This window comes from Mustelus asterias, unplaced genomic scaffold, assembly GCF_964213995.1.
Source record: "Mustelus asterias unplaced genomic scaffold, sMusAst1.hap1.1 HAP1_SCAFFOLD_1629, whole genome shotgun sequence".
NCBI lineage: Eukaryota > Metazoa > Chordata > Chondrichthyes > Carcharhiniformes > Triakidae > Mustelus > Mustelus asterias.
The window spans coordinates 77,311-83,310 of NW_027591574.1; positions in this window are offsets into that span (position 1 = coordinate 77,311).

The window sequence follows — 6,000 nt, forward strand, 5'->3', positions numbered from 1 at the left end:
GTAAAAAAAAATTAGTGAGTGCTTTAATAATTTAAAAGTCTGTTTGTTTACTGATGACCTTTTTGTTCTTCTACATACAATAAATGTTTCATGTATTAAATCATTAGCTTCATGGCCAAAATTTAAAAAATTTGTCAAAATTATTTGGAGTTTTAACAGTATTTATAGTCAGCTTTTTATGTATCTGCTAAGGTGTATTTGTGTCTCCCATGAAATTTGTACCTGTTTGAAGGCAAAAGTTAGATCAATGCAGTTGCTATTCCTTGCTGTGTACATTAAGGCTGCAGACCACACCAATTATTCTACCAACAGAATAACAACTAAGATTTTGACACTAAGCCTTAAACAAAAAATGAATGAATTGCTTTAACATATTTCCTGCTGAATTGTAGCAGTACACAGAAAATAAAACTCAGCATTGCTAGTAGTCTAGTTGAACATTACTATAAGGGATCTATCTATACCTCAATCTAAAAAGAGACTGCCACAATATATTGAGCATCAATTGTACTAACATTAGAAGCAAAAACAAGTTGGTATTTCCCTCTCTGGCTGTAGCAAAGCCATGGCCAAATTTGAAAATTTTTAAAAAGGTTTAAGGAAACAAACATAATCACTATCTCTGTTAATAAAGCCTGCACTGAGACTGAAGTGCAAAGGTTGAATCACTACTGCTGCCACCTTAAAGAATATGGCTTTAGTTGATTTTATTGTTTATCTGCAGTGTAATAATAGAAGATGTTTAAACCATGAAATGCGCAAACGTGAATATTTTTTAAAATTATTTAATCGTGTCTATATCATCACATTATTTACAAGGAGGAGCTCATACACACTCTGGAACTGCTAACTTCCTGGAAGGGACACACTCTAACTTGAACTTGCCTTTTTTATTTTGTCTGCAAGTACTGCAGAGTGCCTTGCACAGACCATTTTCAGAGGGGAGAATAATATGCCCCCTGGAGATTCTGAAGTAGATGGAGCCTTGAACAGCAACAGGCAGACAACATGCTTGGCACATGTCAGCAGTCATCCAAGGACTCTCCATCTGGCATTGTGTAACTAAATAATAGACTGCTCTTTCCTTAATTACAATGGAACAGCAAACCATGCAAATTAAACAGCTTGCATCAGGAACGTCACAATTCTTTATCGCATTCCACTGCAGTGAATGGTATTATAAGTCATTACAATAGCAATGAATTAGCTACTACTGACCCTATCTAAAAGTGGAAATTAACAGTGCATTTTAATTGGAAATAAACACAGGTTCTCGGAAGAGGTTCTCATATTTAGCTTAAGAGAAATGATTTAAATGTAATATGCCACACGTGAAGAAGATCATAGAATGCATTGTTGCAGAGTTGTTAATCACTTAGTGATTTTGAAGTTCACAAATTTAGAAATGGGGAAACTAAGTTCAATAGAATGTGACATGAAATACTTGGAGCCAAGCCATTTTCGCAACATCCTGCAATTAATTTTTATATGACAGGTCAGGCAAACTGAAACACCCAGTTTGGTTTGTTCCGAATACATACAATGTGGTTGCTACAATGCTGGCCAAATGAACATTCTTTGTCACTTTATGGAGATGCGATAAACCCAAAAGGAAAAAAGTGAAAGTGCTGTACTGGTTTAAAACTAAGTAGATAATGGTGGAACGTGAGTTGAAAATAATGCCATGATAGTTCATTTGCCTGACCAGAAAACAAGCATTCACTGAACTCAATTAAGGTATTATCTACTAAATGTAGCATCAGACTGATGCACACTGTGAAAAGGAAACATTTAAGTGCAAATTCTATTTGCTTGGTAGATTACAGTTATCATAGAGTGGCACTTTCAGTCTATTGGGACTGGGTCTAGGATGGAATATAAACAAGGGGATGCAATGCACCTGTGTCTTAAACCCACACTGCTAAGTTATTTCCTCAGCAGATAGAAATTATGCTCAAACAAATGATTAGAACTTTTGGATACAGATGTTTTGAGGAATCACTGTAGTGCTTTAACATTTTCAAATGCAAGACCTGTTTCCGCTTTAACTCCCAAAGGGGTCAGCCGCACATTGTGGCACGTTGCACAAAACCTAGATTACCGAAGACTCTTCACAGTTGAGAACAGTCAACAATTCAAAAGTTTTTTTTTGCACAGCTATATCTGACCGTTCCACTCCATTGTCTGAAATAAGACAAATAAGTGAGGCAGGTTTTCATTTAAAGCTTAAAGCCTATTAACAAATTATGATCATTTCAAATTTTTGTAAAACATTTTGTAGATTATCATTTTTATCATTCATTTCTTTTTAAATCATCATGTTCCTGAACAAGTGCAGTGTTACAGGAGACATGTTAACTTTTATTTATGCAAAGCCTGGCAAGAGCATTGTACCAGAAGAAGTTGTTTGCTTCAAAGTGGTTCCTTTTTTTAAAAGTTTGTTCATCACAGCTGTGGCAAGGTCATTACATTTAGTAAGAACCTAGTTAGGGAGAAGGTTTGAAGCATTGTCACAATTAAGATTATTTTTTTTAAATTGTAGCAATTTGCACAATAACCATTACAGTAGAATGGGCTGAAATAAATTACGTTCTTCAATATTATTTACTGGTTTGCCATTTTTGAATAGTCATGTCAATGTACAAATTTTTAAAACTCTCATAAACAAGAGTGGAATGTGATATGGAATTTTGAGAACATTGCAATGTAAATAAATGGAAATCTATCTGTATGTTAGTGGTATATGTGGATGTATAGCAGTAGATTTAGACCTTTCCCCCTGCCAAAGCATGATTGTTTATTTATGTAGTTTCGTGAATAGTTCATCTGTTTTTTGCTCCCCCTCAAAAAATGGCCGCTCTAGGCAATTGTGTAATGGTTAAACCAATCTATTGTCTTCCATTTTAGTTACTTCCACTGTTAGATCCACAGGGGAGACGATGGCACAGTGGTATTAGTGGTCCAGGGTAATGCTGTGGGAACCCAGGTTTGAATCCCACCATGGCAGATGGTGGAATTTAAAAACTCAATAAAATTCTGGAATGAAAAGTCTTATGTTGACCATGAAACCATTGTTGATTGTCGTAAAAACCCATCTGGTTCACTAATATCCTTTAGGGAAGGAAATCTGCTGTCTGTACCTGGTTTGGCTTACATGTGATTCCAGATTCGCATAACTCTTTAATGCTTTCTGTAATGGCCTAGCAAGCTACTCAAATGGAACAAAGAGGAATGAAACCAGACAGACCACCCGACATTGACCTAGGCACTGGAAATGACAACAGCAAGCCCAGCCTTGTTGGTCCTGCAAAGTCTTCCTTGCTAACATCTGGGGGCTTGGACCAAAACTGGGAGAGCTGTCTCACAGACTAGTCAAGCAATAGCCTGACATAGTCATACTCACGGAATCACACCTTACAGATATGTCCAAGACAGCGCCATCACCACCCCTTGACCTTGATCAATTGGGCCAGTGGGCTGACCAATGGCAGATGGAGTTTAATTTAGACAAATGCGAGGTAATGCATTTACTCAGTTAATGGTAGGGCATTGGAGAGAGTTACAGAACAAAGAGATCTAGGGGTACATGTTCATAGCTCCTTGAAAGTGGAGTCACAGGTGGACAGTGTGGTGAAGAAGGCATTTGGCTTGGCTTCATCAGTCAGAACATTGAATACAGGAGTTGGGACATCTTGTTGAAGTTGTACAAGACATTGGTAAGGCCACACTTGGAATACTGTGTGCAGTCCTGGTCACCCTATTATAGAAAAGATATTATTAAACTCGAAAGAGTGCAGAAAAGATTTATGAGGATGCTACCGGGACTTGATGGATTGAGTTATAAGTAGAGGCTGGATAGACTGGGACTTTTTTTCTCTGGAGGCTGAGAGGTAACCGTATAGAGGTCTATAAAATAATGAGGGGCGTAGATAAGGTAGATAGTCAATATCTTTTCCCAAAGGTAGGGTAGTCTAAAACTAGAGGGCATAAGTTTGAGGGGAGAGATACAAAAGCGTCCAGAGGGGCAATTTTTTCATAGAGAGTGGTGAGTGTCTGGAAGAAGCTGCCAGAGGTAGTAGTAGAGGTGGGCACAATTTTGTCTTTTAAAAAGCATTTAGATAGTTATATGAATAAGATGGGTATAGAGGGATATGGGCCAAATGTGGGCAATTGGGATTAGCTTAAGGGTTTAAAAACAAATGGCAGCATAGACAAGTTAGGCTGAAGGACCTGTTTCCATGCTGTAAACCTCTATGACCCCTGCATATATCCTGTCCCACCAACAGGACGGACCCAGCAGAGGTGGCGGGTGGTATAGTGGTATGTAGTCGGGAGGGAATAGTCCTGAACATCGACTCTGGACCCCATGAAGTCTCATGGCACCAGGTCAAACATGGGCAAGGAAATCTGCTGATTACTATCCTGTCCCCTCTCAGCTGATGAATCAGTACTCCTCCATGTTAAACACCAACTGGAGGAAGCACTGAGGGTGGCAAGGACACAGTGTACTTTGGATTGGTGACTTCAATGTCCATCACCAAGCATGGCTCAGTAGTACCACCTCAGACCGAGCGGCCAGGATTCTAAAGGACATAGCTGCTCTGCTGGCACTGTGACAGGTGGTGAGGGAGCCAAGTTGGAAAAACATAATTGACTTCATCATCATCAACCTGCCTGCCACAGATGCTTCTGTCGTGATAGTATTGGTAGGAGAGACAAAGTCCCATCTTCACATTGAGGATACCCTTCATTGCGTTATGTGGCATCACCACTGTGCTAAATGGGATAGACTTCAAACAGATCTGGCAACTCAAAACTGAGCATCCATGAGGTGCTGTGGGCAATCAGCAACAGGACTGTATTCAACCACAATCTGTAACCTCATGGCCCAACATATCCTCCGCTCTACCATGACCATCAAGCCAGGGGATCAACCCTGGTTCAATGAAGAGTGCAGGAGAGCATGTCAGGAGCAGCACCAGGCACACCTAATGATATTATGAATATGTACCAGAAGCTGACTGAAAGAAGGATAACAGTTGGACAGTGTTCTCTACTATTTTAAGACCAAGCTGTGTCAACCTGGTGAAGCCACAACACAGGACTATGTGCATGCCAAACAGCAAGTGATAGAGCTAAGCGATCCCACAACCAATGGATCAGATCTAAGCTCTGCAGTCCTGCCACATCCAGCCGTGAATGATGGTGGACAATTAAACAACTCATTGGAGGAGGAGGCTCCACAAATATCACCATCCTCAATAATGGAGGTGCCCAGCACATCAGTGCAAAAGATAAGACTGAAGTATGTGCAACAATCTTCAGTCAGAAAGGCCTCCTCTGGAGGGCCCCAGCATCACAGATGTCAGTCTTCAGCCAATTTGATTCACCCCACATGATATAAAGAAACGGCAGAAGACACTGAAGGCTATAGACCCTGACAATATTATGGACCCTGACAATATTAGGTCAATAGTCCTGAAGACTTGTGCTCAGAACTTGCCGCAATGCATCATTACAACCTTAGTTCAAATGTGAACAAAAGAGCTGAACTCCAGAGGTGAGGTGAGAGTGACAGCCCTTGACATCAAGGCCGCATTTTACTGAGTGCGGCATCAAGGAGCCCGAGCAAAACTGGAGTCAATGGAAATCAAGGGGAAACCCCTCTGCTGGTTGGGGTCATACCTGGCACATAGGATGGTTGTGGTTGTTTGAGGTCAATTATCTCAACTCCAGGACATCACTGCAGGAGTCCTTCAGGGTAGTGTCCTAGGCCCAATCATCTTCAGCTGCTTCATCAATGAACTTCCTTCCATCATTATAGAGGTCTATAAAATAATGAGGGGCATCGATCAGCTAGATAGTCAATATCTTTTCCCAAAGGTAGGGGAGTCTAAAACTAGAGGACATAGGTTTAAGGTGAGAGGGGTCAGATACAAAAGTGTCCAGAGGGGCAATTTTTTCACACAGAGGGTGGTGAGTGTCTGGAACAAGCTGCCA